Genomic DNA, 12574 nt, shown 5'->3' on the forward strand with positions numbered 1-12574 from the left:
GGGGAAATCTGGGCTGAAAATTGAGATTCTGTGGGGAAGATGGGAATTTTGTTGGGAAAAAAGGGAATTTTGGGCAAAATTGTGAATTTTTTAAAGAAGTTTTGAGAAAAGTGTGGAGTGTTGGAGAAAATTTGGGGGGACATTGGGGTATTTCAGACAAAATTTGGAAAGATTGGGATTTTTGGGGGTTTTGGAGGGGAAATGGGGAATTTTGGGTGAAAAATAGGAATTTTGGGGAGCTTTTGGGTGGAAAGTTTGGATTTTGGGGGAAATTTAGGGGGAAAATTGGGGATTTTGAGAAAAAATGGGGTAATATTGGGATTTTTAGGGATGTTGGAGGAGAAATGGGGAGAATTTGGGTGAAAATTGAGATTCTTTGGGGAAGATGGGAATTTGGTTTGGAAAAATGGGAATTTAGGGTAAAATTGGGAATTTCTTGAGGATTTTTGGGGGAAAGTGTGGATTTTTGGAGAAAATTTGGGGGAAAATTGGGGATTTCTGGGGTGAAAATTTTGGAAAAATTGGGATTTTTGGGGGTTTTGGAGGGGAAACTGGGAATTTTGGGGTGAAAATTGGGAATTTTGGGGAGCCTTTAGGTGGAAAGTTGGGATTTTGAGGGAAATTTAGGGGGAAAATTGAGAATTTTGGGGAAAACTGGGGAAAGATTGGGATTATTAGGGGGTTGTGAAAGAAATGGGGAGCATTGGGGTGAAAATTGGGATTCTTTGAGGGAGATGGGAATTTTTGTTGAAAAAATGGGAATTTAGGGTAAAATTGGGAATTTCTTGAAAATTTTTCGAGGAACATGTGGATTGTTGGAGAAAATTTGAGGGAATATTGGGGATTTCTGGGCTGAAAAATTTGGAAATATTGGGATTTTTGGCGGTTTTGGAGGGGAAATGGGGAAGTTTGGGGTGAAAATTGAGATTGTTTGGGGAAGATGGGAATTTTGTTTGGACGAATGGGAATTTTGGGCAAAATTCACAATTTCTTGAGGATTTTTGGGGGAAAGTATGGATTGTTGGAGAAAATTTGGGGGAAAATTGGGGATTTTTGGGCAAATTTTGGAAAGATTGGGATTTTTTGGGAGTTTTGGAGGGTAAGTGGGGAATTTTGAGGTGGCATGGGTGGGCGAGGGTCGCAGTAGGGGCTGGAGATAGAAGTCAGTGTGCGTGCGGCTGGAAAATGCAAAGTGGTGCTGGCATTGTGAGTGGGACCGGCAAGGAAACCTCACACTCAGAAAGGGACTGTGTCACCCAAGGTGAAACCCCTGTGGGGTGGCCTAGTGGCTCTGGAGCTGGCATAAGGACCATAGGGGAAATCTCTCTGGGGCTGGTATACTCACTGTGGGGTGGCTTCGAGGCTCTAGGGCGGGAGCTGAACGGCTGCAGAGCTGGAGCCACGACGCACATGCTGCCCTTCCAAGCTGCAGAAGAGTCCGCTGGCAGAGATGGAGAAAGGCCCAGCTGGAGGAGCAGAGCAGGCAGTTGAATAAAGCTTGTGGGCTGAGCAAGAGCTGAAATCACTGGGGCTGGGGAAAAGGGGGACTCTGAAATCACTGGGGTTGGGATAAGAAGCCGCAAGCAGGGTAGACGCTGCAAGGGCTGACACTGGGGCTGTGGGATCCCTGTGCTGGCATCACTGGAGGTCCTGGGCTGTTGATGCTGGGGGCTGAGTCTTGTGCCTCAGCATGGGACGGGACGGGCAGCGCTGAGAAAGGCAATTGAGGACTGCTTGTGCCTGAAACCCCAGCCATGCCAGGATGTGACATGGGCGTGCTAGGGCCAGAGTAGGGGCTGGAGACAGAAGTCAGTGTGTGTGCCTGGGAAATGGCACTGATGTGACTTAAATGCTACAGAACAGAAATAGTACTGTATGTGTACTGCATTTATCCTTTCCAAGGGAACACACAGCAGCAAGTACAATTTGAGCCAGTCAATGGCTCAGAAAGCAAGCAGGAAACAAAATAAAGAGAAGTTTCCATCAGGTTCCAAATTGTTTGAACACCTCGCTCTGTGTGTAATCAGTATTAAGTCTGGAAGCTTTAAGTGCTGGAGCTTTAAGATAGGGAAAGGATTTTAAACCCTCCCAATCCCTTCAGCCTTCCCATCACAGGGTTCTACCTGCACTCTGCATATCTGTATGTTCTCCTCATGAGCCAGACCACAGTTGTGCAGATCGCCCTGGACTCTGGGACACCTCATTTTCTGTCTGTTTATCTTGACTTTGCCTGTTTAATCTCCTGCCTCTTCTCTTCATTTATTCTGTGCAGAATCAACTCGAAAAAGGGAAGATGAAATGAAATGTACTGAGCAACCTAACAAGGAGGAGACAGAAAGGCACTACCACTTCTGGGCACTGAAAAAAGTTCCATGAACTCAAAGAAGTGAGGATATACGTACATCACTGCTGATCTCTTCCACATCCCCATCCATGAGAAAGAACTTGGCAATCTTCTCAGAGGGCTCCTGCAGCAGCCTGTGCAGCAAGAGAACATCTCCACTCCTCAGTTACTTCTTTTCTGCAATTTATAAGCAATGTCACAGAACATGGAACACCCCACAGGGGCTCTGTCTACCTCCTGCAGTCCTGAGCCTTTTTTCCTGACACACATCCCACACTGACTCAAGTGTGATCACCAGATACCTTACAGGTCCCTAATATTGTGCCATTTCAAGTACCTTCTCCTCAGTTCCCTCCTATTCTAGCACATGTTCTCATTAATAAAGATCAAATCTCCCTTTTCCTGTAAAAGGAAGAGTAATCTGCTATTGAAGTAAACTTCTTCCACTGAACAATGAGTACTTTGAACTCAGCATATGCAATCCAAAGCTGTCAGCTGAAAGGGCCCACAAAACAATTAGAGCTTTTCCTCTCCAGAGGAAACATCTCTGAAGGGTCCCTTACAGGCCCAAATGCCACACCCCACACACAGTGCCCAAACAAGACAGAAGTCTGGGACGAGTCCTGTTACTCCAAGGGACACATTCCACACACACAGAGAATGATCAGAGATTAAGTGATCAGGCAGCAGTGGCTGCCTTACCTCCAGATGCATGGATAACATAAAGTGCAAATTCATTCAACTAACTGAGGCTTCTCAGCTAATCCTAATACCTCCTGCTGTTTTATTAGCATCTGTAACAGGTAAAGACAGCATGAGCAAAAACCCAAACATACCAAACCAAAAGCAAATAAAGAAAAAACCCCCAGTGAAAATAGTTTTCTTAAAAGGCACATCCTGTTTTTCAGCATATATGCATAAAACCCCACAAACCTGGGGTTTATATGAACCGTTCTGAGCAAACGCTCACCAGGTCGTGCTTGAAAGGCTGCATCACACATGCACTTCAGCACTAACACTTCATTTTCCTTTGAAGATAGGTAGTAATAGAGGAAAAAAATTAGGTAGCTAATGTGGAACTATTTTTATCTTAAAGTTCACCTAACTAAACACAAAAGCTACTTTCAAGACCTTTTAAAAATCTTGAAAACCTTAGGGTTCCTGACAGCAAGAAGAAGGAGCCTCAAATAACAGACACAAAACGGCAAAGGCAAAATTCTGAAGGTTGTTGGGCAGGAATCAACAAAAGACACAAAAGGAAACTTGCAAAACAAAACTAAGAAGAAATATACAACTTTTAGAAATTGGGTGCTTGCTCTTGTAATTTTATGGGGCCATCTAGAGTTCAGTACTTGTTATTTGAAGTATCTACAAATAGAGTAAGAATTCCTACATCTCATTTAATAGAATTTTAAAATTAAGTAAGCAGCTCTTCAGGATTAACCATTTCCCTTCTTATTAATTAGTTTTATGCTTTGAGCTCTCATACTTTAGCTGAAATCATCATTTAATTCTCATAGCTGAAACATCTGGCACACCTGGTTTAAAAAGAAAAGTTGTATTTACGCAGTTCTTAAAAGGGTATGAAAGGAAAAAACAGAGCTACAAAGCTAAGTTTGACATCTAAGTACTCTACACATCAAGAGTGTACAAAGATACTCTTCTGCCACAGAAAACTTGTGCTAATGCAGTAGCCAAGCACTACATATTCCAGAATTAGAAATGTCTGTTCTATGAGCAAGGCCTTGGAAGTTCTCACAGGAATTCCTCTTGAGAGGAGCAATTGAACACAATAAACTCAGTAAACAGAAGGCTAATGATTTTCCTAGCTTTGACCTCACAACACCCATACGATTTCATTTTCACACGTGCTGAAGGCCTTCCCTCTGGCAGTCAGAACAAGGCCAGCTCCCACTAGAACCCACCTGCGAGAAGTTCACTGCCCTTCCCAGGAAGGTGGCACTACTTTCCCAGCCCAGTGCCCAGCAGGAGCTCCATGGGGTTCCCACCTCCAAGCCCAAGAAGGTCTGCACACTGTTGGTCCTATCCAGACAGTCCAAGCAGTTGGTCCTGACAGTGCTGCTCTGGGACCTGTGCCAGGGACAACAGCAGAGAGAAAAGAACTGAAATAACCTGTTCAACACATCTCCTCAATGGGGACAGGGAGATCTGAGCCAGGGCAGTAAATCAGGGCGTTGGCAGTGGGACCTCCCTGCCCCACCAGGCCATTTGTAAACGTGGTAGCAACGGAGGCTGAGCTTCAAGTGCTGAGCACAGCTCAGCATTTTCTGCAAATAACATCAGTCCTTCTGCTTCAGCTTTTCCCAATCCTCCTTGCTTGCTTGCTGAAAGTGTTGTGCAAGATTAAGGTTTCTTTTCAAACAATTAAACTAACACACTTCCAAAGAACCTCAGAGAGAAATAACTCCTAGTTTAAACAACAACAAAAAAGAAAATTAAAAGTACTGAGACAGTTCTTGAGTTTTATTTAACTAAAAGTATCAAGAAATTGTGATGTAACTAAAGCCAATTCCAACACCCCATTTTGCCCATAAAACTTAAAAACCAGCCTCTCTCTCTCAGCTCAAGGGATGTTCGAGGCCCTCAGGCACTCAGAACTGCTCCACTTCCTTTGGGAGATGCCCAGTAACTCCTGCTAGAAAGCTCTCCAAAGGATCAAGGTTAGGCAACATCCACGTACTGCCTGCTCAGCTAGGAGTACAAAATGCTAATGCCTCACCCAAGGACACACACTTATCCCTTATTTCTGTCATTCTCACTACACTCCTTGTCCACCAAAGTCAGTATGGTTGCAGCACCTTTACTTGGAGACCTAACCATAAACTGCAGCAAGTTCTGAAGAACTTTTTTCAAGACTTTTTTTTGTATTACTATCTCTGCATGTGATTTGAAATACAAAGCAAAAAGCCTGACATTTCCCAAAGGAGACGGTCCATGAACTCACAAGCATTGTAACTGTATCTGTCATTAGCACAAGTCTTTGAGCTGCCACATGCCACGACCTTGTCTTGCTTCCAGTCTGCTGTATTTTGATTTGTGATGGCATTATTTGAATCCCCCAATAAAAAACAATTAAAAAGCCACTTTTAAAGCTTTTTGGAGCTCATTCCCTCATCACTCAGCAACTCTTTCTCAGGGAGAACCTCACTCAGCACTTTGCTCTGCATTAGCTAAAAGGAGGAAGGCTGGGGAAGGGAGAAGAGAAGGAATGTTGCCTACTTCTATCCCTGCTTCTCTTGTCCTGCCGAGATAAGTACAGCCTTTGCTCCAGGGATCAGGAATAAGTACAGAGCAGAAACATGCATCTCAATCCTGCTTTGAGAGAAAGGAATCTCTCCAATGTCGGGACCCAGTGCAGTCAAAAACACTGCCCCCAACACAAACATTCACAGCTCACAGAGAATGGTGCATTCCACCACTGAGGGAAATCCTCAGCATCTTCTACAGGAAGATGGAAAAACACTCACTAATTCCATGTGGTTGCCCCCTAGAAAAGGGATTATCAACCATTATCACTAAATCCTGAGGTCAAAGGGATGAAATTATTTCTTGCCCCTTGACTGTCTCACAGAGACCTTCCTTAGAGATTTGTAGAGCCTACACAGAAGGAGACAAGACCTTACCAGAGTGAAATAGGTGACTCATATTTCAGCTGTTAAGCATCTCCCAGGACACACTAAAACCACAGCAGAGGCAACATTCTCTCTCTTATCTTCTTGCTGAGGGCTGAAACACATCCTAGCACCACAATTCAGTCTGAGGAAACATACAGAAGTCATACACACAAACCTTTTCACTTCCTTTGCATCAAAATAAAAAAACCCACACTCTAAGAACTTCTGTACTTGAGGTTTAAGCACACTGTGTAGTTTTACTGCCTTCCCACCTTTAACCATCTGATGACAGTTGAGTTCACCATTTTGATATCAGCTGAATGTTCAGATGCTTTCTAATGGCTCTGGCATTGGGAACAGAAAAAAAAATTATAAAAATACCAGTACCTAAACATACACAAGTAGGAGCTAAACAAGAGATTATAGATATTTTAAAAGTTGTTTTGTTAGCTTTCTTTTAGGTAAAATGAAACAACTTTTATCACCATTGAAACAAATCACACAGAACTGATTAATATTTGATGTGTATTTTTGTTTGCCTTGTCACAAAGTCAGGTTTTTCCCTTACTACCCCAGAGGTCACCAAAGCAGCCCACGGCCTATTCCGCTGTTCAAATACTTCCACTTGCAAAAGGTTGTTTCAGTGAAACCCCTGTTATAGTAATAAACGAATCAAGCCGAATGAAAAAGATTCAAGTAGCAATTTTTATTTTTGCGACCAAAACATGGTCCTGTAATATATGTTGTTATAATTCGTGTTTATATAATATAAGAAGGTTGTATGAAATAAAATAAAATAAAAAGAACCTCTTAATCACCAAGCACCTGGGGCCAGAGACAATGGCCGTAATTAGCATATCAACAGACCTAGCCAGGTGATCTCCACAACAGACAGGAAGAGATCATCGATAAAAAACCTGCCAAGTACCAATCACCTCCCCGATGGTTCCCATAAGCGAGAAGACAGCACTTCATTACACATCAATACGGAGCAGACACAGCCTTCATCAGCATGCAGGACGGACCTTTGTCCAGGACAGCACCAGAAAAAAGATTTAATCTAAATATGAGAATCTGCAGCAGAAACAAAGGAAACTCTCGCCTCAGGCTAGAAAAACTGTATAAAGCTGGCCTCTCCAAGATGGCAGGGTGTGAACACAGGGGGATCTGATCAATAGAGCACCGATTTCCCGGGCCGGTGCTGTCAGGATTTTCGCTTGTGGCTTCCCAGGACCGTATTTTCGGTCGCAAAAATAAAAATTGCTGGTTTGCTATTTAATTCGACTTGATTCGGTTATTATCTATAACAGTCCTCAATAGCCACAATCAAAAAGGACAGCACGGAGCCCGGGTTTGGTGCTGGGTGAACACACACACACTGATCTGACCTCTATGTTCACAAATGCCTCCTGGGCAGTCTGTCTTTATACACTTCTTCTGGCCTGGGGCAAAAGTCCCTTGGTTTCTGCCGTGGATTCCCATATTCAAGTAGTTTGCTTTCTCCACCGTGGACTGGACAAAATCAGTTTCTGTGCAGTGATGAATTTTGATGTGTGCAGGTTTTGGTTTACTGGAACTGGGTATTGAAATGTAGGTTTTCCTGAGGACCCTGGTTATCTTGATTGGGGGCGATTATCAAGTCCTCATGGCCGGGGAGTTTCCTGAACTGTCCCATAACGAGTTACCTCCACTGGGGCTGGTTGTATTAACTTGCTAATTGCGGCTTTGTTAGCATCTGCAGCGCTGGAATCCAGTGAAGCAATCTTTCTCCTCTCTGTGGCTCAGCGTACCTAAAGTTCCTTTATTAAATTCTTTATTTCTACAAACATGATTTATCTTTCACAAAACACAAATTACTTTATAACATATATCACACCCCTTTTCACCAAGAGTCACTGACATGCTGGTCAGCAACAGGGACTCAATAAACATTTCGCCAGCTGCTACTGACAAAAAGCCCACCCAAACGAGTTAGGTTGCTGTGGAGAGTGGCTTGAGGAAAACTTGCCCTGATCTTCCCTGAAGAAGCCCTAAGTGCCCACAGGACGTTTGCTGGCAAAGCCCTGGGTATCGAGGCACGTCTGGGAATGCTCCTGTCTCCCACCACAAGGGCTGGATGCAGCAAATATCCCAGTGAATGCCCCAAGCCACTCAATCACGACAATACAGGGGGAAAGGAAGGGGGAAATAACACATGGCTACTGACACGTTCTCTGGCTTCAGACAGAACTCCTCAAATGGTCAGCATTTATCAACTGCAATGTGAGGTTTTCTTTCTTTTAAACCAAACAGTGGGAATTAATGAGAGCAGCCACTTAATAGTTAGCATCTCCTGAACAAACATCTCCTGTTCATCATGAAGCAGCTCCACATTTGATAAATTGTACTTTAAAAAAAAGGGATTTATCCATTAATTACAAAAGAAATAGCCTTAAAGGAAACCTTGCAGCATTAAATACAGTAAAGTATCATGTATTTATTCATCAATTTTAGAGTGTAAAAAAGACTTAGGTTTTCAATAAGACACTACTAAGCACGAAATAGGAAAATCACTTCAAATCCTCAATGTTGTCTACACTGCTGTTATAATTTTGCAGTACAGTAACCAATCCGAACAGAATCAAACAGGAATTACGTGGAGAGCTTTTAACAATTCATTTCACATCATGCATCTTAAGCAGTGCTGTTACGATAAATCCAATTTTAGCTCCCAGAGCACAGCATAGCTGGGGGTTTGGTCGACAAAGGCTATGTAAAAGCAAACAAGCAAACTCCAAGGATATGCACAGTGAAAGAACTGCCATACTCACCTGGAAAGCTTTGTGGAGCATGTGTTCTCCTTTTGCCCCAAGTGAATTTACAATCATTTGTTTGCCATAGAAATTTTTAAGAGCTTGGAAGCGCCTGTTAACAGAAGAAAAATTCCAGTCATCTTCTGGCACACAGAAAATTTCCAGCAGCACCTGCAACACTGAGAAGTTGCAGAGTATTCCATGCAAATGTTATTCACACTTTCTAACAAAGCGTTGAAAGGTACAAGCAATCCCCAAGGAGCTGCCAGCATTGCTGAATCCCACATTTGCACAGACAAAGCCTCCCGTTGGGAATAATGCATCCCATCTATGTGATGCAACAGAAGTTATCAGAGGTTTTCAGTGCATCAGCAATAACTTTAGATGATTTTTACCTGTCAAAAGCTGCTGCATTTGCCTCAAAACCCCTTGACATCCTGACACTATGAGATTCCACCTGTGACACCACGGTTACATTAAATTGTCTTGCTGTGAGTAAAAGGCATGTGAACGTTTCAGCAGTTATACTGCAAAATGCTGGTATGTCTAAAACACCTAGAGTGCCTGTAAAGCACAAACCTTTCTTAACCTTTCCTGTAAAAAAATGCATCACAGTAGTAGGTGCTGAATCAGTCCCTCTTTCAAGAAAGTGGTGATGAAATTCTGTTACAGTAACTCTTGGTTCTTACTGACTTCTTGAAAAGACTTCTCCTCAAGAACAATTCAGAAGAAAACAGTCTGTTTGGTTGTCCTTATACAACCCATTTAAAAGAGGAAAAAGTCAGAACTTCAAAGAGAAGACATGGAAAAAGAATGGACGCTCAAGTCGTGTGCAAAGCAACTCTTATACTTGAGAAGAGCAGGTTTGGTGAGTCACAGCAGCACCAACGTGCTCCCAAAGGATTGCCTCATCCTCACTGGCAACTGTGAATCAGAGCCCAAAGGCTAGTAGATGATGTTTAAAAGGACAGGAGTAAGAATTATCTGTATCATTCAATCTATCTCCTGCTTACCTGCAGTCCTGGTTGCTCCCAAAATAACAGAACAGATCCTCAAATCTGTATGAAAGATGACACAGAGTAATCCAAACGTATCACCTAAATTTTAAACCACTAAATTCTAAACAAATCAGTGTCTGGAGTTAACCCAATACCAGGACCGTGCTGACCAAAGAGGTGTTAAATGCTCCAAGGAAAGCAAAGTATTGCTCAGGTGTTTCAGTCACAGCAACATGACTTCATTCACACCCAGCACCTCCAGCAGAAGCCTGGCCTGGCTGCTCCCACGTTCTGACTGAACAGCTCCACAACCACCACCACCTTTGAACCATCCCTTCGACCCTGTTCCTTGCTCCCCTCTGCCTTGGCTGCCTGGAACAGGGCGTGGCACACACTGAACATCACCCAGCACCGCAGCTCTGCAGCATTTCCTGGCCAGGCTGAACTGAAGCCTCTGGATCGGCTGGTGGTGCCTCACCAGGGCACGGGCAGGAAGGTTAACGCAGTTATCCCGCCCTCAGCAAAATGACACATGCGCTTCCTTTGAAGTGACACTGAAGGGATCAGGAAGCTTCCATTCCTTTCTCTCAGCCCATTTCAACCCCAAATTTCTATACATTGATATTCCAGGAGGTGCAGTTCACTGAGGCTTTCAGAACTGAACCACATCAATGAGTTATAATGCTAAAATGTATTTTACTAGGCTGTGCATCTACTATCCACTCTACATACAGGTAAGAACTATGATCAGGTACAAGGCTAAACATGTCACTTGATCTCCAGTATTTATTAAAATATTTGGAACAATCTCTAAGTTTTGAGATCAGTATTGTCAGCTTTTGTCATCTAAAAAGTGGCAGCACTGTCATCAAAACCCAGAAGTTTTTGACAGTTTAAAGTGATGCTGTTCTGCATTTAATATACGCTTGCATATACGATGTACACTTGTTCTGACCATTCTTCTATCTATTCACACAGATTTTACAAACATGGGGCATCTTCCCCAAGGGACAGGAGGACTTCATTAGCTTTGTGTATGATTTGTACAAATACTTGTAAGTTCGTACAGCTACAGACTGGAATCTTCTGGCTGGATTCTGTGACATGAGATGGAGAAGTAGCACCTCACAAATCCTCCCTGAGCACCAACAACTGTACTCTTTTAAATATGCATTAAAAAGAACAGATACAAGGTGGGAACAGCAAACAGGAAAAGAGAAGAAACAAACCTGACCTAGGGGACTCCTGGGCTTTTTCTGCTGTCAGTTTAAGATTTCTTAAAGGTTGGGAGATCGCAAAGTATCAGCACCTAAAGAATTTAGAGAATTACATGGGAATAAAATAGAGGGAATTTAAGGAAAATGCCACTGCTAAATATTCAATGGAAAGCTATGCCCGTGTAGCAGACAGAGAAAGAAGCAGCAGTTTCCTGATTCAGGTTACTGGGAACAACACTCAATGACTACTCCCAGCTGAGTACGAACATTTGCTATGATGTAACCTACCAATTAGAATTCCAAGGACGGTGCTTTGCAGATTAAAATGAGCTATCACTAAGTAGAGAATCCAAGAGGAGAGAGGCTTTCAAGCTTCCTTCAGGTCTGGCTTCCTCTGCTTGGCAACAACAAGGAAGGGAAGTGGGCAAGAACTTTAACATGGGTTTTAACTTTTAGGGCAGGACATTTATCCAGGTGCCTGCAGTGTATCGTAGCATGATAAGTGACTCACTGCCCTTTCTGAGCATAACCTTCAGGAATAAATAATTTTTCATCTGCTGGCCCTTAAGTAGCTCAGGCATGCCCCATCATTACTAAGCACAGGCTCAAACAACCTGTTCCACAAACCTTCAGAACATTTTATGGCTTGCACTAAACTTGGTCGCAACCTTTACGACTGGACAGTTATTCCCAATCCACACTACAGAGCCTTATGGATACTGCTACCAAAGTCAAGGAGATTACTTAAATGCAGAGTAACAAGAAACTGCACCAGAAAAAGAAAGAATTTCAAAAATAGCAGAAGAGCTCCCACTGTTCACCTGGACCATCATACAGCTGCAGCAACCAAGTCGGTCACTGCCAGGCCTCTAGCAGGTGCTGGCTACGGAGAAAACTACTTCATTGGAAGGAAAGCTTTCTACAAAAGTACCAAAAACAAGCTCAGAAATGCTGCGCAACCAGGTGCTTTGACTTCCCAAAGAACATAAACATATTTTATAATTTTACACATTGTAAAACCCTATGTATAGGCCTTACGGTTCTCTTCTGCACTCCTCAGTTTAGTGTCCTCCACCAAAAAATAAAGGGGAAGGGTGCAAAAATTTAGGGAAATCTCTCATGCATTTTTCACTTAAAACATGCAAAAATTACTTTGCAATGCAAGACACCTTGCTGCAACTATTACTCACTTTATCACAAGACAAATCAATACAGAGTCTCGAGATAGGTTAAAAATACAGGGACAAAATAAAGCTAGAAATCAAAAACCTACCAAAAAAGACTCAAAATTATATAAAACTAAACGATGATAAAACATGTAAGAATATAGAATCTATTGCTATGAAATGCAACACAGAGCATTAGCTCATCAATGAGTTATCATGTGTTCGAAATAGGCTTGTTCAGAACCCAAGAAACAAGATGATGTCGCAAGCATTTATAAGAAAATTTAGTGGACATGAAAATATAGATGCACAAATATAAATAAATGCATAAAATTCTCTCTCAACAGATGAAGGCAAGAAAATGTCTCTTTTCTCATTTAAATCAGAAGCCTCTCCAACAGCAGACAGAAAACCAGAAGCGT

At 42.6% G+C, this 12574-nt stretch overlaps 1 long non-coding RNA gene across 6 annotated transcripts; it reads right to left on the reverse strand.

Moving 5' to 3' along the window:
• Nucleotides 1-1043: 1043 nt before the first annotated feature.
• Nucleotides 1044-11412, reverse strand: LOC117006545. 6 transcript variants are annotated; one of them, XR_006163104.1, is made up of 6 exons: nt 11004-11412; nt 9785-9829; nt 8790-8883; nt 5989-6121; nt 4270-4435; nt 2460-3372 (listed from the first exon to the last, which is right to left on the reverse strand). It is a non-coding gene; the product is annotated as an uncharacterized LOC117006545 (long non-coding RNA). The 6 variants fall into 6 exon arrangements; XR_004420006.1 differs by lacking the exon at nt 9785-9829; XR_004420005.2 differs by lacking the exons at nt 5989-6121; nt 8790-8883; nt 9785-9829; nt 11004-11412 and adding exons at nt 1044-1466; nt 2124-2317 and having other exon boundaries at nt 2403-3372; nt 4270-5962.
• Between the last annotated feature and the right edge of the window lie 1162 nt (nt 11413-12574).

The sequence above is a fragment of the Catharus ustulatus genome, chromosome 23, assembly GCF_009819885.2.
Source record: "Catharus ustulatus isolate bCatUst1 chromosome 23, bCatUst1.pri.v2, whole genome shotgun sequence".
NCBI classification, from domain to species: domain Eukaryota; kingdom Metazoa; phylum Chordata; class Aves; order Passeriformes; family Turdidae; genus Catharus; species Catharus ustulatus.